General features: G+C 40.3%; 1 protein-coding gene across 3 annotated transcripts in view; it reads left to right on the top strand.

The window, feature by feature from the left end:
- CMTM4 (CKLF like MARVEL transmembrane domain containing 4) overlaps positions 1 to 26375 on the top strand; it is a 62296-nt gene that overhangs the window by 18040 nt on the left and 17881 nt on the right. The window lies entirely within an intron of this gene.

Consider the following 26375-nt stretch of genomic DNA (forward strand, 5'->3'; position numbering starts at 1 on the left):
AGATAAAAAGGTAACTTGGTGACTCATTTCAACAAGAGCTCCCGTGATTGTTGAAATTAAAAACTTGCAGCCCAAATCAGAACCTGAATTATCAGAACATCTGTCAAACAATTGATGATGTGTGATGGGTAGTAGAGGTTGATGCAGATAAACCCAATACAACTTTCACTCTAGGAGGTCCTGTCTGGGTATGTGCACTAAGAGGCCTTTGTGACTCGCTGGGTGGGCTGCTCCCAAGGCCGAGCTCATCCCTGCAGTGTTGCCAGGAACAGACACATGGGTTCCTTTTGGGTTTACTCAGGACCAGGTAAACCTGGCCTTGGTGGGAACCCTGGGAGAGCCAAGCAGCTGGGCCTCATGAATCTTGGGGAGTCAGTGCTTCACTTCAGTTTTTTTTTCTAGCTGCCCAAAGGCAGCCTGTGGCTCCTGGGCCACCAAGGGCCCATGTCCTCCCTTCACAGACTAGACTGTGATCTAATCACATCTGAAAGAGGACTATGCTCCTCCCAGCTCCATGCTGAACCCACTGTAGCCTGAGACCAGCCAAGTGCTTCATCCTCTGCCAGCAGGGCCTGCTTATGGTGGGGGATCTGTCCATCAGGCTTATCTGGCAGGGACCTATGAGCACTGACTGCCTTGGTCTGAGAACTTAGGGCCAAAAACTGGGTGGTGGGGCCCAGGGACCATGCCCAACTGTGGAGGGCAGCAAGTGGCACCGTGTCTCTCAGATAGCCAAGGACTGGCTGTCATCCACCTGAAAGAATCCCAGGAGCAGGTCTGGTCAAGGACCTGAGTGGAGGTTGAAAACCATGGCCAAGGAAGGTAGTTTAGTAATAAAATGTGACGCTTGGTTGCTTCCAAGAAGAGAAACCTGGCTGAGGAGAATACTGTTTCAAAGTTAGTAGTCTGCAAGGAGCAGTATGTGAAAAGCCCTGCTGCCTGACTGGTTTGCAGTGGGAAACACAATCTCTTGCTGTAAGGAATGCCATATTAAGAGGCCCTACGGAACAAACCGCATTTCACTGTTAAATAGCTGCACAAAAGTGCAGGGCAACGTTCAGACTCTGCAGCGTGTACCCTTACGTATTTTCTGTAACTATGATAGCATAACCCAAAAGCAGCTCGTGAAGGTCAGAGGAATCATAAATGACTGCTTAGGCAAAGTTGCAGGCATTGCATTTTCTGAGACATGTTTCTACATATTATAAATATATTCTGATAGATTATCTATTTAAAATGTTCACTCCAGGTCTGTCTGCTCTGATGCTAACTTACTGACTGCGGTTGAATTCCGGAGTAAGTCTGATCGGCCTGTTACCACTGTCTCTATTTGGGTGGAGCTTTCTCAGCCAGGTCATATTAGAGGTGCCTGGCCAGCCTCTGGGTTGGCTGCCCTTGGGTCAGGTGCCCACCCTCCTTGTGCACTCAGGGTCGTGAGCATGACACCCTTGTGCAATGAACAGCCTCTTAGGGGTAAGGAAGGCAAGGGAGGGGGAGGGATGGAATTGTTATCTCTTGGAGGCATCAGTGAGCACACTGATCTTTTCCTATGCAATGACATTGACTTTGTCTCAGCTCTACCTTTTCCTTCCCGCCTCTTCCAAATTGCCTTTCTCCCTCTCCCTTGCCTTTATTCCTTAGTCCATGTTAGGATTAATTCTGCCTCTTCACCGTCACTCACAAGCCTCCTTCCATCTGAATACCTTTGCCACTTGCATGGTTCTGTACCTCTGTTTATTCAGAGTTGCCAGAGAAGTTACCACTTCTCTCGAGAAGCCTTCCATAATTTCTATTCTTCATGTTCCAGCCACACATCTGGTAAAGTGTCTTTTGGAAATCTGGTACTGTATGAGGCTTACAAAACCCCTTTATGTCAAGGGGCACAAAGTTGTACATAAATTGATCCATAATATAAATATCACATTTTTAACTTGAATTCTATTTTCCAAAATGGAAAAAAACTTCTTTTCTGATTATAAAAATATTTATGTCTGTTGTTTTTAAAAAATTATACTATAGAAAAATGAAGAAAAAGGTAAACACCCGTATTCTCATGAGCTAGAGAGAGCTTCCATTAACAAGCATATATAGTTTTAGACTATGTTTCTGCATGTACATACTTGTAAAAATGGGATATTATACATACTGTTGTATAACTTGTTTTAGGGTATGGTATGAGGTGGTTTATTATTTTTTTAATTACAAATATAGATTTATGTTACTGCTTTTAAGAACTTTTCATGGAAATATATAGTATACATACAACAAAGTGCACCGATCTTAAGTATACAGCTAACGTCTGAACATTATGCCCCACTATGCTTCAGACGCTCTCTGGTTGGCCCCAACCAATAGACTCTTGCTTTTGTTTTGGTTGCCATTTTGGAAGTTGATCTGTTTCTTTCTTTTTTTAATTTTTGTTTTGTTTCATGACTGAGTGGACAAATTGAAGGCTTTTATTAACATATTTTGAATCTGGAAAAACAACATTTAAAAGCTAATTTAGGATTTGTCATATCAGGGTTTTGAATTAAACCAAGAAAAAAAAAATCTAGTAAGGGGAGTGCGCACCATTTTCTTTCTGAGTATAAGAAAACTGCCAGAAGTTTGAGCTATAGAGGTTTGGGCACATGCCAAGGATGTTGGTGGTCTCCACATGTTCTGTTTTTTAAATTAAAGTGCAGTAAAATGGACTTTTTTGATGTGCAATTCTATAAGTTGTAACACATATATAATTCATGTAGCCACCACAATTAGAATACAAAAGAGTCAACCCACAAAACTTCCTCGTTCTCCTCCTTTGAGTCACACCCAACCCTTGACAACCACTCATCTTTTCCCCATCACTATGGTTTTGTCTTTTCCAGCATGTCATGTGAATGGAATCATAGAGTATACATAACCTTTTGAGACTGTCTTTCACTCAGTGTCATGCACTTGAGATTCATTCATGTCATTTTATCAACAGTTCATTCCTTCTTATTGCTGACTAGTTTTCCACTGTAGGTATGCACCACAGTTTCTTGATTCATTTACCTGTTGAAGGACATTTGGGTTATTTATAATTTTGGTTGATTATGAATGATTATGCTATAAACAGTCACATATAGTTTTTGTGTGAACATAGGTTTTTATTTCACTGGGGTTAATATATAGAAGTGTAATTGCTGGATCATATGGTAAGTGTATATTTAACTATATAAGAAACTGCTGAACGGTTTTCCAGAGTGGCTGTGCGATTTTGCATTCTCACCAGCAGTATATGAGAGTATTATTTGCTCTGCGTCCTGGCCAGCACTTAGTATTGTCCCCTTCCTTCCTCCCTTCACCTTTTAGGCAATGTAATAGGTGTGTTGTGGCATCTTATAGTGGTTTTACTTTGAATTTCCCCAAATGACTAATGATGTGAAGCAACTTGTGCTTATTTGCCAGCTGTATATTCTGTTTGGTAAAGAATCTGTTCGAGTATTTTGCCCATTTTTTATTGGACAGTTTGTTCTCTTACTGTTGAATTTTGAGAATCCTTTATATACTTGGGATATATGACCTTTGTCAGATACATGACAAATATTTTAGCTCAGTCTGTATCTTGTCTTTTCATTCTCTTAAGCATGTCTTTTGCAGAACAAGTTTTAGTTGTGATGAAATTCCATTTATCAAGTTTTTCCTCATGGATTGCATTTCTAGTATCAGATGGAAGAACAAGTCTCAGGTCATGAAGATTTTTTCTCATGATTTCTTTTAAGAATTATAGTTTCATGTTTTACTTTTAGATCTGGGACCCCTTTTGAGTTAATCTTTACACAAGGTGAAAACTTTAGTTTGAGGTTCATATATTTGCCTACTGATGTCCAGTTGTTCCAACACTGTTGAAAACACTATCCTTTCTCCATTGAATTGCCTTTCTATTATACCTTTGTCAAAAATCAATTGGTCATATTTGTGTATATCCACTTTCCCCCTAAGATGGGGAACAAGGCAATGATGTCTACTCTCACCACTAATATTCACCATTCTACTGGAAGTGCTAACCAGTGCAAGAATAATAAATAGGCATACACATCGGAAAGAAAGAACAACTGTTCCTCTTTGCAGATGACGTGATTATGTAGACAACCCCATGGCATGTTTTTTTTTTTTTTTGGATAGTAGCCATCCTAATGGATGTGAGGGATCTTCCTTGTGGTTTTGATTTGCATTTCTTTAATAATTAGTGATGTTGAACATCTTTCATGTGCTTGTTGGCCACTTGTATATCTTTGGAGAAATATGTCTATTCAAGTCGATTGCCCATAATTGAATGCTTTTGTTGTTGTTGTTGATGTTGACTTGTAGGAGTTCTTTATATATTCTGGATATTAACCCTTAATAGATATATGATTTACAGATATTTTCTCTTATTCTGTAGGTTGTTTTTTCACTGTTAGATTTGTGTCCTTTCATGTACAGGAGTTTTAAATTTTTGTGTAGCTCAATTTATCTTTTTTTAGTTTTGTTTCCTGTGCTTTTGGTATCATGTCAAGAAATCATTACCAAATCCAATGTCACGAAGCTTTTCTCCGTTTTCTTCTAAGAGTTTTATTGTTTTAGGCCTTGTGTTTTGGTCTTTGACCCATCGGTATTTCTATCTTCTTGCTGATTTTCTGTCTACTAGTTCTGTCAGTTATGGAGAGGGTAGAGTTGAAGTCTCCAACTGCATTTGTCTATCACTTCTTTCTGTTTGACCAGTTTTAAGTCTTTATTATTAGTTATGTACACATTTAGGATTATTATACCTTCTTAGTGAATTGAACCTTCTGTTTTTATGTAGTGTGCCTTTTTATCCCTCGTCATTTTCTATTCTCTGAAGTCTTCTTTTGTATGAACTTAGCCACTCCAGCTTTCTCTGATTGGTGTTTGTATGGTGTATCTTTTTTCATAATTTTTCTCCTGATCTACCTATATCATTATATTTGAAGTAAGCTTCTTACAGACAGTATATAGTTGGGTTGTATTTTTTTAATCCATTCTGACACTCTGTCTTTTAATTGGTATATATTTAGAACATTTACATTTAATGTTATTATTAATATGTTTGGATTTAGGTCTGCCATTTTATGGTTTATTACCTGTTTGTTCTCTCTGTGTTTTGTTCCTCTCTTTTCCCTTTCCTCTCTTCTTTTCGATTATTTGCTAGTATTCCACTGTAATTGACCTACTGAGTTTTGACTATATCTCTTTATATAGGCTTATAAAGTGTTTGCTCTAGGAATTACTTTATATATAATTCACATAGCATTAACATTTTACAGTCTAATTATAATTAGTATTTTACTACTTCAAGTAAAATATAGAAACATTACTAGAAATAGGTCCATTTACTTCTTTACCCTCTTCCCTTGTTTAAGTTATCATATACATTGATATCCCATCAGACAATGTTATAAATTTTGCTCTCAACCATCATGCATATTTTAAAGAACTTGAGAAGAATTATCTATTATATTTACCCAGATTTTTACTATTGTGTTGCTCGTTTTTTCATTGCTAGTGTTCCAAGTTTCCCTTTGGTATCATTTCCATTCCATCTGAAGATTTGAAATTTTAGCATTTCATTTAGATCAGGTCTACTGGCTACGAATCCTCTTAATTTTATTTTATCTGAGAATGTCTTTATTTTACATTTATTCCTGAAGGTTAGTTTTGCTGGGTAGAATTCTGGGTTTTCAGTGTTTTTTCTCAGCACTTTAAAAATATTTTTCCATTTTCTGGCCTCCGTGGTTTCTGATGTGAAATCTGCATCATTCAAATCATTGTTTTGCTATATGTAATGCATTGTTTTTCTCTGCTTGCTTTTAGGACTTTTTCTTTGTTAGTTTTTAGCAGTTTGATTATAATGCATCTGGGTACAGATTTCTTTGAGTTTTGGGGTTTGTTGAGCTTCTTGAATCTTCAAATTTATGTCTTTTGCCAAATATGGGAAGTTGTTGTTATTTCTTCAAATACATTTTTCTGTTGCATGCTCTTTCTCCTCTACTTTCGGGACTCCAATCACACAAATAGTAGACCTTTTGGTATTATCCCGTAGGTCCCAGAGTCAAAGCTGGGGAATTTTGGAAGAAACACAGGAAACTTCCAATTCTGGTCGTCTTCCCCTATCTGTCTACCACTGTTTATTTTTCAGAGTCTTGAAATAGTTGCTCCATGTATGTTTCCAAGTTTATAGCAGCATTTAGTTCGACGGACGGGGTGGCATTTACTCACTACATTAACTGGAACTGAGATTCGAAAATTGTGATATTTGGAAGCTTTCTAATTTGTTTTTATTGTCTGTGACAAATAGGCTCTTTATTGGCTTGCAGGCTGCTGGGGCCCTGATGTGCTTAGGCTAGAGATAAACCACAGTGCTGTGATGTGTTTGTTTGTGTTTGAAGTAAGGAAGTTTTAAATATCACTCTGGATATTCCTAGCATGTGCAGGGAATCATACAAATATTCATTTCAGTAAGGTTTGGATTTAATATCCTTTAAACGAATGAACAGACTTCTGCCTGCAGATGTGAAAATGGAGTGTCCTAGATGAGAAAAGGTGACCACTCAGCTCAGTCCCCGCTACTAAAATTTATGTCTTTTACTTCATCCTTTGTTGTTTTCTTTCTTTTTTACTTCATCCTTTACTTATGTTTAGCTTAAGTGTGACTGATGTCACCTAAAATCATCAGGTCTGTTTTCATTCGACTGTTTTTATCAAGTCTGCTCTCCTCTATTCTGTATTCCTATAGCTGAATCCTTGAATTTTAAATGTATGCCAGTTAGAGTCAACCTCATGGCATCAGCCTGGCCTTCCATCCTGTTGGGATGATTTTGAAGCTTATCCTCTTACATGTTAACAGTTCCAAATCTCTTCTCCACAAATATGGCAAGTGATAAGCCAGCTCTGTGTGTTTTTTCCCAAATAATTGCTAGAAACTTTAGTGGGCAGAGGCCATCCCAAAGGTCCTTCACCTGAACCTGTGTTCTAGGCTGACATGAAACATTAATTATCACCCATTGGATAGTGTCCAGTTACCTGTGGGTATGGTTTACTGGTCATTATTAGATGCCTGTTCATTCCCAGTTGGTCGGTCAGTCACTGACCAGCTCTTTACTGAGTACTTGTAGTGGGGGAGGGGATAGAGCAAGGAACCAGATAGACACGATTCCTGACACAGGTGCCACCATGCAGTAAACTGGAGTAAACAGAAGAACAAGGCGCGGGTGGAGGCACTTCCTCATTTAGCTCAGTTGGCAGGAGAGGCTAAGGCTACAGAGAGAATGAGGCTCCAGGGCAGCCTTTGTTAAACGCTTGGAGGAGATGGAGGTGAAGCTCAGAGCGGGAGAGGCTAATTGTGGATGGATCAGGAAAGGCTTATCAGAAGAGCTTGCATTTATCTTTTTATCTGCTTGTTTTAAAATGACTTTTTAAAGAAATCACCCAAGTAATACTAATTTACTTTAGAAAAAATAACTGAAAATACCAGTAAGTTAAAAGAAGAACACAAATTTCCTGGAATCTTACTAATCCGAGATGAACACCATTCACATTGGGCATAACACTTTTGTCTGTGTATGTATTTATTAACATGTATATATGGGTGTGTACACACACACACAGACACACATACACAATACAAATCGCTGTATAACGTGACTGTCTTATGCATGTCTCTCTTTTATCAATAGGCTTCACAGCATTTTCTTTTCCTATTTTTTAATTTTAAATTTATATACAGTAACTTTTACTTTTCATAGTGTACAGTTCTGTGAGTTTAGACAAATATGTAGTCATATGTCCACCACCAAACTCAAAGTACAGAATAGTTTCACCAACCCTCAAAATTGTGTCACGCTGCCCTTTTTTTGGTCAACTCCTCTCTTTACTGCCACTCAACCCCTAGCAACAAGTGATCTTGTTTCCATTCCTATAGCTTTACCTTTTACAGAATGTCACATAAATAGAATCATATAGTAGCCTTTTCAATCTGGGTTTTTTCACTTAGCATAATGCATTAGAGATATTCCATGTTGCTGTGTGTATCAGTAGCTTGATAATTTTTATTGCTGGGCAGTATTCCATTTTATGGATACACCACTGTTTGTTTATCCATTCACCCATTGAAGTATTGTTTCCAGTTTCAGGTGATTATAAATAGAGCTGCTATAAGCATTTACATATAAGTGTGTGTTCATAATTTTCATTTCTCTAGGGCAAATACTTAGGAGGGAATTACCAGGCCATATGGTAAGTGTATATATTTACCTTTATAAGAAATAGCCAAACCATTTTCAGAGCGGCTGTACCATTTCGCACCTTTACCAGTAGTGTGGGGGAGTTCTAGTTGCTCTGCATCCTTGCCAGCGCTGGGTATTGTCTTTTATTTTGAAAATTATAGCTGTTCTACTGAGTGTGAAGTGGTATATCATTGTGATTTTCATTTTCATTTCCTGATAGCTAATGATGTTAAAGGATCTTTTCATGTGCTTATTTGCCGTCTATGGATCTTATTTCAAGAAGTGCCTGTTCAAGGGAAACAAAAGAAAAAATAAACAAATGGGACTACATCAAACTAATAAGTTTTTTTGCAGAGCAAAGTAAGCCATCAACAAAGTGAAAAGACATCCTACTGAATGGGAGAAGATATTTGCCAATGATACATCTGATAAGGGGTTAATATCCAAAATTTATAAAAACTCATACAACCCAACTCCAAAAAAAATCCAATTAAATGGGCAGAGGACCTGAATAGACATTTCTCCAAAGAGGAAATACAGATGGCCAATAGACATATGAAAAGATGCTCAAGGTCACTAATCATTAGAAAAATGCAAATAAAAACCAGAATGAGATATCACCTCACACCTGTCAGAATGGCCATCAGCAATAAATCAACAAACAACAAGTGTTGGCGAGAATGTGGAGAAAGGGGAACCTTGTGCACTATTGGTGGGATTGTAAATTGGTGTAGTCACTATGGAAAACACTGTGGAGGTTCCTCAAAAAATTAAAATCGCACTACTTATGAACCAGCAATTCCACTCCTGGGTATTTATCCAAAACACTAATTCGAAAAGATATATGCACTGCTGTGTTCACTGTAGTGCTAGTCACAATAACCAAGATATGGAAACAACCAAAATGCTCATCAATAGATGATTAGATAAAGAAATTGTGGCACATACATACAATGGAATATTACTCTGTCATAAAAAGAATGCAACAACATAGATGGACCTAGAGGGTATTATGCTAAGTGAAATAAGTCAGACTGAGAAAGACAAATATCATATAATCTCACTTATATGTGGAATCTGAACAAAATAAATGAACAAACAAAACAGAAACAAACATAGATACAGAGAGCAAACTGATGGTTACTAGATGTGAGGGCTGTTGTGGGGATAGGTGAGAAAGTGAAAGGATTAAGAAGTATAAATTGGTAGTTATAAAATAGTCACAGAGATGTAAAGTATGGGGAATATAGTGAATAATATTGTAAAAACAATGTATAGTGTTGGATGGGTGCTAGACTTATTGGGGGGATCACTTCATAAATTATATAAATGTCTAACCAATATGCTATACACCTGAAACTAATATAAAATAACATTGAATGTCAACTATAATTAAAAAAATAGTCACAGGCCTATAAAGTACAGCAGAGGGAATATAGTCAATAATATTGTAATAACTATGTAGTGTCAGATGGATAATAGACTTATTGGGGTTATCACTTTGTGAGGTATATAAGTGTCTAATCACTATGTTGTATTATACACCTGAAACTAATAAAAAAAAGTGTTCATGTCTTTTACCCATTTTTTGATTGGATTGCTTTCTTATTAAGATTTGAGAGTTCTTTGTATATTCTGTCTGTAAGTCTTTCAACATTCTTTTTAAATTTAGCTTTATATTATGGAAACTTTCAAACATTTACTAGTTGTATTAATCAGGGTTCTCCGGAGAGACAGAACCAATAGGATATAAAAGAAGATTTATTCTGAGGGATTATTTTACAGGATTATGGTGGCTAAGAAACCCCATAACCTGCTGTTAGCAAGCTGGAGACTTAGGAAAGCCAGCAGTATGGTTCAGTCCGAGTTTGATGGCCTGAGAACCAGGGGAGCTGATGATGTAAATCCCAGCATAGGACAAGACTAAATCAGATATCCAAGCTCAAGCAGTGAGGCAGGAAAAAGGGGCAGATTCCTCCTTCTTCTGCCTTTTGTTCTATTGAAGCCCTCAGCGGGTTGGTGAAGCTCAAACATATTGGGGAGTGCAATCTGCTATACTGAGTTTACTAATTCAAATACTGAGTTTACTAATTCAAATACTAATCTCCCCCAGAAACATCCTCACAGATGCACCCAGAATGTGTTTAATCTGGGTACCCCTGTGGCCTGCTCAAGTTGATACATAAAATTAACCATCACAACTTGTAAAGAGAATAGTATAATGTACCCATAGATACCCTTCACCAAGCTTCCGTGGTTATCAATATTTTGTGTTTTTGTTTCATCAACTCCTCCCCCCTTTTTTGGCCATGGTATTTTAAAATAAGCCTCAGATATTGCAGCATTTCAACTCTAAATATTTAGTATGTGTCTCTAACAGTTAAAGACTTTTTATGACACGTCAACAGTATTAATATCGTATTTAAATGATTAATAATTCTTTAACATCATTTAATATCCAGTGTTCATTTTTCTCCAGTGGCCTCAAAAATGCTGTTTGGTTTGTTTGAATGAGAATCTAAACAAACTCTACCCATTGCTTCTGCTTTGTATGTTTCTTAAGTCTCTTAATCTGTAACGGCCCCCCTCGCCTTGTATGCTATTTATTTGTTGATGAAATGAGACAATTTATCATGTAGAATTTCCTGCATTTTGGATTTGGCTGATGGCCTCCTCAGTATAATTTTAACATCTTCCTCTAACTTCTATTTCCTATAAGCTAGTTAACTCTAGAGGCTTGATTTTGATGGAGGGCAAGAAAGCTTTATAGGTGCCGCTGTGTACATCCTAGTGCATCCACGCCAGAAGGCAGTAGTGTTGAATTGTCTCATTTCCAATGAGGCTAAGATTGATTGGTGGGTACAAGTATTTTGAGCCTGATGCATCTCTTTAAAATTTCTCATCAGCTTTGTTACTTAATAGCTTAAGAGCCATTGATGATCATGGCCTATATCAGTGGTTCTCATTGGAGGTGGGAGGAGATCTTGTCCCCCAGGGACATTTGACAATATCTAGAGACATTTTTGGTTGCCACCATAGGGGTTGGGTTGAGTACTGGCACCTTGTGGGTAGAGGCCAGGGATGCTGCTAAACATTGTACGATGCAAAGGACAGCCCCCACCACAAAGACCTATCCAGTCCAAACTGTCAATAGTGCTGAGTTTGAGAAACCTTGTTCTGGTGTAGTGTTGGTATCAGAATTTTGAAAAGATCCCCATATGCACCAAGTATGTGAACCACTGGTGTAGACCAAGAGCTACAGGAAATCAGAGAGAGAGAAGAGTGGCTTGGGCTGAAGAAAGAGTCAGAGAAAGCTTTCAGTGGGGGTTGACATGAGTGGGAATTAGAAGGATGAATTTGATAAGTGAACAGACAGGAAAAGAATATTGTTTGGTTGAGTCCAGCAAAGTTAACATCTTCTAGTTTCAGGTGGATTGAGAAACTTTGGCCTAGGTCCATCACCAAAATGACAGATTTTCTAATTCTGTCATTCCTTCTGCATTTTATTAACTGGAATTCTGTAAGGAACTTGTCCTCATCCTTCATTTGATTACTGTGAAATACAGTTTGTACAGAAAAGGGAAGGTACATACTTGATACTTTTCCTTTATCAGTTTTCCTAATTACAAGGTGATGCTTTCTTTAGCAGCCTCTGAAGGTGAACGATGGGCTTTTACTCCCTTTGTAATGTCAAGACAAGCTTGTGAATGTTTATGTATTTAATATATTTCAGTATTTTGTGCTCATTTTATTTATTTATTTATTTATTTATTTTAAAGATTTTTATTGGGGAATTGGGGGGATGGGAACAGTGCTGTGGAATTGGGGGAAGGGGAACAGGCAAGTTGCTGTCGTTTTGTTCTTCAGTCTAGTTGTGGAGGACGTTGCTTCACTGGCCCAAGTTGGCACCATCATTGCGCTCTTCCCGGGTGAGGCAGATCAGTCGCCGGCTTCTGGACGGCTGCTCACTGCGGCTGCTGGCCGCTCACGCTGGCTGCTGGCTATACATGGTAGCCCATGGCAACCCACTGCCACAGGGGCTGCAGCCTACGCCGTCGCCTGCGACTCACAGCAGCCCAGCTCCAGGTTGAGCTGTTGTTCAGCATCTTAGCTGTGGAGGGCAGTGTCACTGGCCCTCATGTGGGATCCGAACCGGGGCCCTCTGGCGTCCCAAGCCAGTTCTTAACCATCGCGCCACTCGGCCGGCCCTTGTGCTCATTTTAAAACGACTCATTAGTTTGCAATAATTTCAGAGTTACAGAAAAGTTCTAAGGGTAGTACGAAATAATATATGCTTTCACCTAGATTCTTCAAGTATTTACCACATTTGCTTTATCCTTTCTCTCTGACTGTGTGTGTATGTGAGTGTATGTATGTGTATATGTATGTTTATATAATGTTTTAAGTCTTTTGAAAGTACATTGCAGACTTGATGCCTCTTTATGACTAACAACTTCAGGGTCCTTACATAACCACAGAACAAAGTCAGGAAATTAACACTGATACAGTACTGTAGCTAAACTATAGACCTTATTCGTGTTTCCCTGGTTGTCTCAAAACTGTTCTTTATCGTTCAAGAAAATCCTGGATCACGTGTTGCATTTAGTTGTCACGCCTCTTTAATCTCCTTGAGTCTGGAATAGTTCCTTAGCCTTGTGTTTCATGACATTGGCATTTTGGAAGACGACAGACCAGTTATTTCGTAGAATGTCCCTCAATTTGGGTTTGTCTGATGTTCTCTCCTATTTAGATTCTGGTTATTTTGTGGTATTGTCAGAAACACCACAGAAATGATGATGCATTCTTTTCAGTGCATCGTATCAGAAGTAAGTGATGTAGATTTGTTCCATTACTGGTGATCTTAACATGGTTCAAGTGATGTCTGCCAGGCTTCTCCACTGTCAAGTTACTTTTCCCCCCTATGTAATTAGTAAGTATTTTTGTGAGGAGATACTCTAGACTATGTGAATATCCTGTAACTTCTTAAACTTGCACCCATTAGTTTTAATATCCATTGATGATGCTTGCTTGAATTAAGTATTTTATGATGGTTGCCAAATGGTGATTTTATAAATCCATCATTCCTTCTATATTTATAATCTGCATTTTCAACTAAAGGAAGAGTTTTCCCTTCTCCCCTGTTTATTTATATCAGTATGGACTCATGGATTCATATTTTATTCATGGGTTTTTAACACTTAACTCTCTTATTTACTTTGATGCTTGTGTTGTCCCTGATTTCGCCAATGGGAGTCCTTTGAACTGGCTCCAGTGCTCTTTAGATGTCTTCCCTTTATTCTCTGACATAAGATTTCCAGGCTTATCCTCAACTTTTCTGCCTCAGCCTTGCAATTCTCCAAGGAGCCCTGGTTCCTTTCAGTGAAAAATGATATTATTTAGAAACCAAGATTTGAATGTTATTTTCATATATATATATATATATATATATATAGTCCCATTGTTGGCCATGAGCCCTTCGAGTTGACTCTGTCCTGACACAACCTCAGTAGTCTTTGATAGCATCCTTGCTTTCTGATATACATATCTTATGCTTATCCTGCCCCAGACCTGAAATTAATAATTTCCCCTCAAAGTTCTTGTCCCTTTGAGTGGGAAATAATATTTAGAGATGTCAGTCTGGGCACAAGGGGTGTTACTGAGTTATTTCTAGGCCTTTTCAGTGGACACAGCTATTTAAAAAAAAATAAGTTTATGTTAATATTATCAATACAAATTTAAGATTAAGGGTTTTTACTTAATTACTTTGACTTATATATTTTCATCTCTTTTATGCTTAAATTTTTTATTCCTAAGAATTCAAAATAGAATTACTATATGATCTAGCAATTCCACTTCTGGGTATATATTCAAAGGAATGAATATACCCAGGAAAGCAGGGACTCAAACAGATATTTGTACATCCATGTTCATAGCATTAGTCACAATAGCCAAAAGGTGGGAAGTAACCTAGGTGTCTATCATCAGACGAATGGATAAACAAAATGTGGTATATAAATACAATGGAATGTAATTCAGCCTTCAAAAAGAAGGAAATTCTGATACATGGTACAACATGTATATATTCCACCACCAGACTCAGTTTGGTGAAAACCAGGGTTGTGTCTGAGTTCTGTTGGGCTTTCACATAGTAATGACGATGGCTACCATTTATTTAACACTCCCTGTGTGTCAGGCATGGTGCTAAGTATTTTACATTTAATCCCTGCAGCAACCTTATAAGGTAAGAATTATCCCCATCCACTTTACGGATAAATAAATAGAGGCCTGGAGAAGAGAGGTAATGTGCCCAGAGTCACAGAGCTAATAAGTGGCAGAGCTGAAATCGGACCTCAGGACCCCGAGACTCAAGTCCCAACTCTTTTTTTTAAAAAAGATTTTATTGGGGAATTGGGGGAGGGGAACAGCGTTGGGAAGTCGGGAAAGGGGAACAGACAATTTGCTGTCCTTTTGTTCTTCAGTCTAGTTGTGGAGGACGTCGCTTCACTGGCCCATGTTGGTGTTATCATTGCACTCTTACCCGGTGAGGCAGATCAGTCGCCGGGCCCTGTATGGCTGCTCACGGCAGCTCTTGGCAGCTCACGCCGGCTGCCAGCCGCTCACGGTAGCTTTACAGCAGCCCGCTGCAGCATATTCCGTCGCCAGCGACTCACGGCAGCTCTGCTCCAGGTCCAGCTGTTGTTCACCATCTTAGCTCTAGAGGGCAGCGTCACTGGCCTTTATGTGGGATCTGAACCGGGGCCCTGCTGCTCAGAGCTGGCGTCCCAAACCGACTCCTAACCAACGCGCCACTCAGCCAGCCCTTCTTTCTTTCTTTTTTTAAATTTATAAGCCTTATTAGATTTAATTTTTTAAGTTTTTTTTAAATTACAGTTGACTTCAATATTATTTTATATTAGTTTCAGGTGTATAGTTAGACAATTATATAATTTACGAAGTGGAGAATCCAACTCTTTACTACGCTGAGTGACTGCTCATAAATGGCTGGGGATGCCATTAGTTGAGTCAGGGAAAGGGATTTTTGCACTGACATTTGTGGGTGCCTGGGGACATTTACATTAGATGCACACTGAGTGGGGAGTGTTGCAGCCAGGGTCTGGGGCTTAGAAGTCCAGACTAGAGAAGTAGATTTGGGAGTGGGAGTGTGGATCAGGGGAAGCTGCTGGGTACGTGTGTCCTCCCAGAAAGCAGCAAGACAAAGCCCTGGGGAGCCGCCACCATTTGAGAGGAGGTAGGATGGGAAGGGAGCAAGCAGTGGAAGCCAGGGATAGATGGAGGGGTGATCAGCAGCACCCAGTGCTGAAGGAGGTTCAGGGACTGACTGGGTTTGAACCCCAGCTTTGCTGTTAATGAGACTTTGTGATCTTGGATGGGTTGCTTAATATCTTCCCCTCATTTTTCTCATCAATAGGATGGGGATTAAAAACCATGTTCCCCTGGGGGTGATGAAAATGTTCTGGAATTCATAATGGTGATGGTTGCATAACTTTGAATATACAGAAAAGCACTGAATTATACACTTTAAGTGGGTGAATCTTATGGTATGTGAATTATATATTGATTAAAAACAAACAAATCAATCACGTTACTCACAGGATAGAATGAAGATCAAATAAAATGAGAGGATGCATGTTAGCAATGCACAGCACAGCATTTGATCCACAGTAGAAGGGCTCTGCACATATCTAACATCTTAGGAGGGCCACAAAGTCACGCATTCTAGGGGCCACTGTTCTTATTGTCTCTGGAGCTAGAGGACACCATTTACGAGGTGTCATCAAACAATACAGTGAATGTTTAAATTAAAAAAGTTATTACAGTAAAAGACACATTGCCATTAAGCCCCATCAAAATCCTCCCCCTCACTTTGAACACACTTATCCCATTGTTTTTCCACTTTCTGAAGCAGCTCTGGAAGTCCTCTTTCATGAGTTTCTTTAGTTGCATTGTCGTGGCTGCCTCAACGTCCTGAATTGATTCAAAACTTTTATCTTTCATGGTCATTTTGACTTTGGGGAAGAGCCAGCAGTTGCATGTTGCCAGATCTGGTGAATAAGGTGGACGAAGTCACACCGTAACGTTTTTATTTCACAGAAATTACTGTATACCAGAAGTCATGTGTGACATGGAACGTTGTCATGATGGAGGATGATTTATGGCACACTTTAAAACACACCTTCTCTCAAGTGCAGCTCACACCCGACTGACTGCACTGAACAAGTTGAAACTTGTCACACACTGTTACTAAGGTTTGACGCAATGCTTCCCATATTGAAGATGCCTGCCTTTCCATTGGATGGCACTTGGCAGCAGCATTTACTGTATTTTTTTTTTATCACAACGGAAAGGCTCCGTGTCACACATTGCTTCTGATGTAGCAATTTCTGTCAAATAAAAATATTACGGTGTGTCCTCATTCACCTTATTCACTGGATCTGGCACCATGCGATTTCTGGCTCTTTCCCAAAATCAAAATGACCAAGTGTTTTGAATCGATTCAGGATAATGAGGCAGCCACGACAGCGCAACTGAAGACACTCACGGAAGAGGACTTTCAGAACTGCTTCAGAAAGCGGCAAGAGTGATGGGATAAGTGTGTTCGAAGCGAGAGGGATTAATGACAATGTGTCTTTTACTGTAATACATTTTTAAATTTAAACATGCACGATATTTTTTGATCATACCTCCTACAAAGACTGTGCTGAAGAGTAGTCAGTGAATTTGTGTGGGAAGAAAGAGGAAAGTGCCTTAATCCGCAAGTCTTTGAACCTGTGCTCAAGGCCCTGAAGGTCGAGGGCTTGGCCACTTAAGGAAGTTCCCCTTCTCTTGGACCCTCCCTCAAGTTGGATGGTGTGGAGGTGCTGGGGGCTGTCAGGCCTGTGGGTCTCATGGCTGAGCTGGATTTTCTAGGTGGACCTCCTCCTGGCCTCTTAGGATATGCGGTTCACTATTCTGTCTTGAATGAGCCCTTAGCAAAAAGCTGCACTTGGCCTTCTGGGGTTAACATTCAGTGAGAAAAGCAGTGCGTGTCCTTCTTCCCATTTGGTTAAGATGGTTTGTCAGAGATGTTAGGGTGGGGAAGTGCCCAAGAATTAAATCCGGGAGAGGAGGGGAAGGGGGAGGGGTTTGCCTGTGAATCGTGGGGATGTGAGGCTGCTCCCTGGGATTTCAACTTCATCCATGAAGCTAGGACGTGAGAAAGCAAAGGGGAAAGAAAAGGGAGTGCCAGCAGCAGTTAAACATCTTCAGATGTGTATGGTTTGAAGGCCGCTTGTTTCCTGTGTCCTCTACATTTGCTTCATTAGTAATTTCAACGGTCTGATGCTGTAGCTTTTTGGGCAGGGTGGCATTTGCAGTAAAATGTTGTGGGCATTCTTTTGGCAAGAAAGATGCTGACCGTCCTGTGGTTTTCTGAAATCATGGCAATTATATCATCAGACCGCATAGTAAGGTTTTCTAGACTTTTTTTTAAAAACAAGAAAATATTTTGCACTTCATTGGGTACTACTGTCTGTGTGCACTGGGTAGTTGGCTGTCCCAGCCAATTGTAATTTGTCTGAGACTGTGATATGTTGTGGCCAGCCATTGTCGACAAGTACCCCGTGGGTTTAATACGGGTGCATTAGACCTCGCTTAACGCTGTAAGTATAATAAATTATGTAAAAGGTGAGAGTCTTGCCAAAAAAAGAAACTGAAATACAATCTCCTGAGTTCAGCTCTTAGCTTATGTATGTCTTTAGGATTCCAACATAGCAAAATTATTTACACAGTAGAACCCAGCTTGAAAAATGTGTCAGGAGCACTGGTTGAGTAGGCCTTGTGACATGGGCCAAGCTCAGACCAAACCAATCCGATAGCTTCCTGGAGTGGTAACAACCCAAGCTCTTATGTCCTCTGTTGAAAACAAAGCTTTCAGGGGTTTGAAGTGAGCATAGCTTGGAGTGTGGCTGGCCCAGCTGCCCGCTGGGCATACCTGGCAGAGCTGCCTACTGTGGTCCTCTTGGCCCTCTCTTTTCTTCAGACTGGCAGCTTCCTCCTTTTGTCCTCCTGTCTCCCTTTCTTCTCAACAATAAGAAATTTGTTTGCCTCTGCCTCTTGGCTCCGTTGCTTAATTAATCCTACTGCCTAATTAGCCTTCCCTGCCAGCCTGGGTGGCTATAGATCCTGGGGCCATCCCTGCCCTTCCAGAGTAGGTAGTTTCCTTTTCATTCTCTGCATCCGTCAAACCCATAGTTTGGACACTGTTTATTTAGCTTGAGAAAAACAATGCAAAGGCAATGACTGCTGTTTAAATAAGTTGCACCTGCATTTAGCTCCTTTGTTTCGGAACCAAACAATATTTATTACTCTATGATCTTAGCGGAGAGGAGGGTAATATTTTAAATCTACCTTCTTCATGGGATGGCCTCCCTTGAGAGGAGCAACTCACGGATTACCGTATTTCCCCATGCATAAGACGCACCCTTTTTTGAAAAATTTGGGGTCTAAAAACTGGGTGCGTCTTATACAGTGGTTGTAGATTTTTTTACTTGCATTTCCCGCTTTTTCACGCTTGTTGTCTTTGTGCTCAGTTTCGCACTTGTTACCGGTATATTACAGTAGGTTACGTTTTGCCATGTTCTGCCCAGAAATGGCTCAGAAAAGATTTTCGTACAGTGCTGAATTCAAGTTAAAAGTGATCCAGTTTGCAAAAGTGAATGGAAATCGTGCTGCTGAAGGGAAGTTTGGTCGTCCTCCAACTGAGAAAACAATCTGAGACTGGCTATGGGAAGAAGAAACCCTACTGAAAAAGCCACAGCTGAAGAAAGCCATGAGAGGCAATCTATGAAGACAGTGATTCGTCATCAGACACACGAGGACAAGCTAAAGGTTGGGAGTTTTGACAGTGATGAGGAGTTGTATGAATTTTATGATGAATAAAACTTGAGTTCAATAACTTTATGTAATACATATTTTTTCAAATTTTGGGCCCCAAAATGAAGGTGCGTCTTATACATGGGAGCTTCTTATACATGGGGAAATACGGTACTTTGGACCCTGCTGTGTGTGTGTGTGTGTGTGTGTGTGTGTGTGTGTGTGTGTGTGGGTGTGGGTGCTCATCACTCAGTTAACAGGGTCCTCAGTAGTTGCTACCCTGCTGGGTAAATGAGCTTCTGTGTTTTACTCTGTGCATTTACATTGTTCATGACCGGACAAAGTTGAGTATTGACCAGCACATGCTTTTTGTGTTCCTCAAACTGGTTTCCCTCTAAACACTGTGATGTAATGTTAAGAGGTGTGCTGCTGAGGGAAAAAAATTCTGTGTTCGGGTAACACGATCCATGAGTCAAGTAAAGGCAAACAGTTTTTTTACTGTGAGGCTTTTCAGAACTGTTAACACGCTGCTGTGCTCTGAGTGCCCCAAGACCAGGGATAGAGTTATGATGGAACCAGCATGGGGCTTCTCATGGGAAACCCCTCAGGGCCACAGCCAAGCACACTGTGAATTCAGGGCTGCTGCTCTGCAACTGGACAGGTCGGACTGCATTCATCATTTTCAAACTTAAAAGAAAAAAAATTTTAAGAGCACAACAGAAGTATTTTCCCAATGTACAACCCAGACTGATGATTTGCAAACTGTGCTTCCTGGAGCATTCGTTCGGGAGGCTATTAGCAGGCGTTCTGTTCTTTGGTCTGAGAAGTTTAGGAACCACTGCTAATGGGAATATAAACATAAAAACAGAGGTACTTTGGTGAGAGACCAGATTCTGTCACTACCCTCCACCTCATCCCCAACCAAGGAACTCAGTTTGAAAGCGAGACAACTGCAAACGAACTTTCCTCTCCTGCTTTTCCTCTGAGACCACCTGAGTTCAGTGCTCTCCGAGAAGCCTTCTAAACCCTGCTGCTGCTCAGTGACTCTCCATCTTCTACCTGAACACCTCCTGGGCACTGAGCCCTGGTACCTGGTTAGTTATGTCTGAGCCATCAGGGTCACTGAAGAAGCTGTCTGGCTACATGGGAGCTACTCAGATTCACACTGTCGTAGATACCTTGAAATGTATATCACTTTTGCCCCTTGGTGGTTTTTTAAGGCCCCTTAAAATTGTTTTTAATGCTCTGATTTTTGTTTGTATGTATATTTTAAAATGAGCTTCTTTAGATCTTCTGATAAACTGGTGATCAAGGATGATTAGGATTTTGTCTAACCTCCAAAGAGGTCTTCATAGATATGAGGGACATTGTTCCTTCCTGGGGGTCCTTGTCATCACATGAGTGAGAGCAAGGCTGGCCTTTTTGTTATGTGTCAGCCTCAAGGCTGTTCTGTGCCCCCTCCCTGTGCTTACAGTGTAGTGGTGGGCAGGAAACAGGGAGGTAACAGAAACAAGGAGGCTTCAGAGAGGATGAACTTCCTGATAAAGAAATGGGACCAGCATGGATTTTCAGAGTGACTTTCACTTTCCATTAAAGTTTTTAATGTCACTTAAAAATATTCTTGAATGGTTTCAAAACAAATAAGGATTGATTCTTAGTGTGCACTAACCTTTGACTCATAATAAACCTGGATGTTTCAAAAAGTGTCTGTACATTGAATATTAAATTTTTCAAATAAAAACACACATACTAATTGTAGAAATTTTGGAAAATAAAAGAAGCCTCAATTAAGAAAAAAATCTATCCACAATCTAACCACGTAGATGGAGTCATGAAATTCTGAATATTACTTTGTTTTAAAAGAGTTTAAATAACTTAGTCAATATCTTTACCTGACAATCTGGTATGAGTTTGTCAATAAAACTGATTGGATCTGGCGACTTTGAGAGTGAGTGGTGTGGTAATGTATTCATCCTGTAAAACTTGCAATTTTGTTTCAGATATCCAGGCCATGTGCAAATTTAAAATTATGCCAAGGTTTCCTTTCTAGTCAGCATGGGCTGGATTATGCTGTAGTAACAAACAAATCTAAACTCTCAATGCTTACCACAAGGAAGGTTTCATTCTCACCTATGTTACACACTCATCTCAGGTTACCTGGAAGCTGGTGGCCCATCAGCCTTACTCAGAGGCCACTCCCACCTGGAACATTGCTGGCCTGTGGCGGGGGAGTGGAAGGCTGCTGCCGGAAGTACCAGATGTCTCATCCATGGAAGTATCAGATGTCTCATCCACTCATCTTTCATTGCCCAAACTCGGAAGTAGATCCAGGTGTTGAGGGACTTGGGACTCATATGATTTTGGAAGCCCACTTTAAGGAAATAGACATAAAATTAAAAATGTAAACCTAGGTACAGTAGTATTTAGAATGAGAAATACATTAAATCACAATTTTAAAAAAAGGGTTTTCTTTCTGTTTTTAGCCTCATGTGGATCATATTTGAATTTTAGTATGATCAGTTAATTCTGGAAAAGTATATAAAATCAATCTGAAATGTAGGTGTACACCAGAGCAATTCAAATTTTAGATTACCTCTGTACAACTTTACATGTGACATTGTATCGAGTGTCATCATTATACAATCACTGTGCTCTTATACTACATACATTGACTTCCTGGTGAATATGTGTAGCAGGTTGTCACTGGAACATTTGCTTCTTCAGGCTGTTCAGTGCATTGGAAGCAATTTTGTGTGCCATTTTATTCGGGACTGTCAGACTTTGTCAGTTCAAGATTTGTCAGATATGTTGCGATGTGATCTGATACATTCAAGTGCATGCACTGTGATCTCCCACAGATACAAACTTGCTCTTTGTAGTCCCATTACAGGTTTCTGCCTACAAGCCCTGGAATTCTGATATACTGTTTCATGTGATACCCACCAAACAGAAAAAATATGTAGAGCGTGTTTATAACAGCATATTCTGCATTACTGAATATATTCCTGATAGGGCACAGCCTCCATTTAGGCACCCATGAAAACAGGGTGGCCCACTCACAGTATGATCCATTTGATGATCTGAAGGATTCTCCACAGATTAGCTCCTGGCTCCATATGTTTTAAACCCTGTCTCTCCTTCACCACCCATATACTTCTGTGGCATTGTAGGATCCATTTATCTTGTGAATTTTAGGGCCTGTTTCTTCTTCATGATGTAGATCAAAGCATATCTCGATGCCATTCCTGCAGTAGAAGGCTACACTAACTATACATGGAAGTGACAGCTGAACCCAAATTTAACATCTCTCTCACTCAACTTCCATTTTGCCAAATCCTCAAAATGCTCGTTGCTATTCCATCACCACCTGGCAGAAGGAATTGTGATACACAGGAAGTTGGAGTGGGAGTGTGGAATTCTGAAGCTCTGAAGCTTCATCATCTTGAGAATAATTTGCCTCTGAGAATAATCTGCCTCTGGAAAATCACAGTACAAATTGCCAACCTCACAGAGTGCCTGCAAGGAGAACTGGACATGCTGGTGAGCTATACTGTTGGTTGCCACAGCCCTCTAGAAAGATCCTGATTGTTTACACTCCCACCAATAGTATCGTGGAATTTTAGGAAATTTAAAGAAGTTTTATAGTAACTTAACCAGCCAACCCTTTCTCCCTCCCTTCCTGCTTTTTGATGCTGCCAATCATAATTAGCTACAGTTGTGGAAACCTGACAACCATTTTAGTATGAATTTTCTTATCATATCAACTATGAAAATATTTACTCCTGGTCAGTTGGTAGATGCTACATGGAAACGGCTCTCTCCAAGGGCACCCGTGATCTCCTGATTAGCAAATACAATAGCTGTTCCTTACTTGCACCTTAACATTTGTCTTCTGCAAAGTTGTTCTGTGTTGAATGGCTTTTGACTCTGATTGCCTTGAACTTGTTGGCTTCCCATGTAACTTTGTGTCCTTATTTCCTTCTTGCTGGTCAATAAGTAGGTTTTACTTCAGCATTGATTGTTTGAGTTCACTGTGCTAGAGGGAAATTTGACATTTGCTCTGTCAAAGGCAGGCAAAAAAAGTGTACTGCCTATTAGCAAAAGAGTATTAGAAACCACCTAACTACCTATCAATAGGGGATTGATTAAATTATTGTATATGTATAGTTGTGTGTGTATTTATGTATCCATATATCTCTAGAAATTAATTATTATGATTTATTATAATAAATATATATTTTGCCTTCAGATTCCATTTCTAGCACACAGCTCCTAAAACTTGTAGAATTTCCTAAGTGATAAGAGGTGTTTTTTGATCTTCACAACAAACCCCTTTCAACCACACCTGAGTTTGTGTTAATGTGATGACTTTTGGAAAACACCTAAGGATGGGAGCTGGTTGCCAGGGGAACCAACCACATGATTTAGAGGGTTAAAACTTATAGCTCCACTCATGGACACTGGGAAGGGGTGGGGGATGAGAGGGGAGCTATAGATTAAGCTCTATAAAAACTCTTGAACAGGAGAGGTGATAAACATCCAGGTTGGTGAAACTTCCAGGCAGGTGAACCAAAATGTGTCTACGTGCCAGGAGGGTGGTACACTCTAAACTGCACTGGGACAGACACTCCTGTGTTTAAGACCCTTCTGGACTTTGCCCTGTGTACTTCTGCATCTAGCTGTTCAATCGTATCCTTTAATATCCTTTGTGATAAACCATAATAAATTTTGTAATAAATCTGAGCCTTCTCAGTGAGGTCTTCCATGGTCACTCTGCCTAAAATTCCAAATACCCTTTCTCTAGTTACACTTCATTCTCCTTCCCTGTTTGATTTTTCTCCTTTGTATTTTTCACTGCCTAACATACTATATTTTTGGTTAAAAAAATTTTTTTTTCATTAGAGTATGAGCTAGAAAGCAGGGAATTTTGTCTGTGTTGTTCACTGCTGTGTTCAATGGCCTAGTAAGTTTGCATATTCTTGATACCACTTTTATTTTAATATTTAAGAATGTAGGTGTTACCTTCCCACACAAATATGGTTGAAGTTAGCATACCAGAAACATTTGTAACTCATCAGTACAGTGTGTTATTTCTTGCCCAAGATTGCTAGATCCAATTACAGGGGTAAAAAAAAAAGTTTAGGAGTTTCCCTTATATGAACTATTTCTTTGTGAATTGATCGCAAGTCAGGCATGTAATTCAGATGGAGAATTAAACGCTATGGTTCTGTAGAGAATTATACGGAGAGCAATTAGGAGAAGCACAAAGTGTGTGCTTAAAGACCCATATCTTTAATGTGTTGACTTATAATAGAAATGTGAAAAGTGTCTTTTTGCATGGAAGTATTGACAGGAGAAGCAGAGCCATTCTTCCTTTTCTGTGGAGATGCTAACAAGTACATCAGGAATTGTTGGTGTGGGTTTTTAGTGGCTCTGGGAGCCCCCGTTTGCTGTGTGTGCAAGTTACTATGCTTAGTGTGTGTCTTGGGAGTACAGAGAGATGGACTGGCCCTGCCTTCAAAAGGCTCAGGAGGCAGAGAGATGCATAATGGTAAGTATAAAAAGTGGTAGCATGCAATCACAGACGAGCAAGCTTTCCTAGGAGAAGATGGAATCAGATAATGTCTGGCAGGGAGAGACACAAGCAGGGAAGGCATGGGGAGGAGGTGGCATTAAGTGGAGCATTGCAAAGCTCTAGTGGGATTCCAGTAGGCGGAGAAGCGCCCAGAACAGCCCATGCCTGGCATGCTTCTCACTAATCATCTGGGAATCTTGTCAGAAAAGCAGATTCTGATTCTGTAGGTCAAGGAGGGGAGGCAGAGATTCTGCATATTTAATAGGCTCTCTGGCAATGCTATTGTCCCTGGCTCTAAGGACAAACCTGGGACTACAGAACTGCCTGCCTGTACTTCCTTGACCTTTGAGGTGGGGCCTGGCTTGGAAGCTCTGGCATAGACATGACATATGGTAGGTTGTGAGGTGCTCTGTTAAAGAAGTGAAGTAGAGGCCAGGAGCCCAAGACTGATCTGGCTGTAGGTGCAAGACCAGCACATCTTTCCTTGGTCATAGGCCCACTAACTCAGCCCCCTTTGGGCCTTCTCCTCCACCCGAAATCTCCCTTTAAAAGTTCTCCTGCTAATTTCTATCGATGCCTGTTTTACTTTTTTATTTTATTTTATTTTTAATTTAATTTTTCTTAATTGGGGAATTGGGGGAGGGGAACAACACTGGGGAATCAGGGAAGGGGAACAGACAAGTTGCTGCCTTTTTGTTCTTCAGTCTAGTTGTGGAGGACGTTGCTTCACTGGCCCAAGTTGGCACCATCATTGCACTCTTCCCAGGCGAGGCAGATCAGTCACTGGCTTCTGGACAGCTGCTAACAGAGGCTGCTGGCCGCTCACGCTGACTGCTGGCTACACACCGTAGCCCATGGCAACCCACTGCAGCAGGGGCTGCAGCCTTTGCCAGCGACTCCCGGCAGCCCAGCTCCAGGTTGAGTTGTTGTTCAGTATCTTAGCTGTAGAGGGCAGTGTCACTGGCCCTCATATGTGGGATCCGAACTGGGGCCCTCTGGCGTCCCAAGCCAGCTCTTAACCAGCGCGCCACTCGGCTGGCCCTGTTTTACTTTATGATTGCCAATCTCTTGGGACATATTGCACGAATGCCCCTTTGGTCCTTCAGAAAGAAAGTGATTCTATAATTGGTAGGTTGAAAAAAGTGTTATTATCAACTGCCAGTCTGTCTTTTTGTGATCAAGTCCAATGACAAACTTTTAAAAAGCATAGCCCATGAATTAATTAAATGGGCCTCATTTTTAGGGATTTCTAATTGGAGTAAGAGGGGATTATACCATTCTTAAAGCCATCAGGGTCCCAGTCAGCCTGTGTGACCTCAGCATGAACCATCAAGGTACTTGCAGATGACATAAAATGGACACTCTGAGGATCTTGTCCTCTCAATGTTTGGCATATTTGTGGGAGAGCCTATAAATAAGAAACGTGGGTAGGCAGCCCCGCTTACTCCGGACAAAAATAGAACTAAAAACATCGCAGAGACGTTCCTTTCTGCTTCCACGTAAGGGCCACACGGCAGCAGACTGGTTTTCGTCTCCGGTGGTGGGGGCTGAGTTGTTCATAGGAGGAATTTGATCCTTTCACTCAGGCCCCATACCTGTTCTTACAGAAATTTGAATCAGGTCATATTCCTGACAGTGATACTGTTATCCCCAGAGGCAAACTCTGTGGCTGCGTATGG

This window comes from Hipposideros armiger, unplaced genomic scaffold (assembly GCF_001890085.2).
Source record: "Hipposideros armiger isolate ML-2016 unplaced genomic scaffold, ASM189008v1 scaffold_9, whole genome shotgun sequence".
Lineage (NCBI taxonomy): Eukaryota > Metazoa > Chordata > Mammalia > Chiroptera > Hipposideridae > Hipposideros > Hipposideros armiger.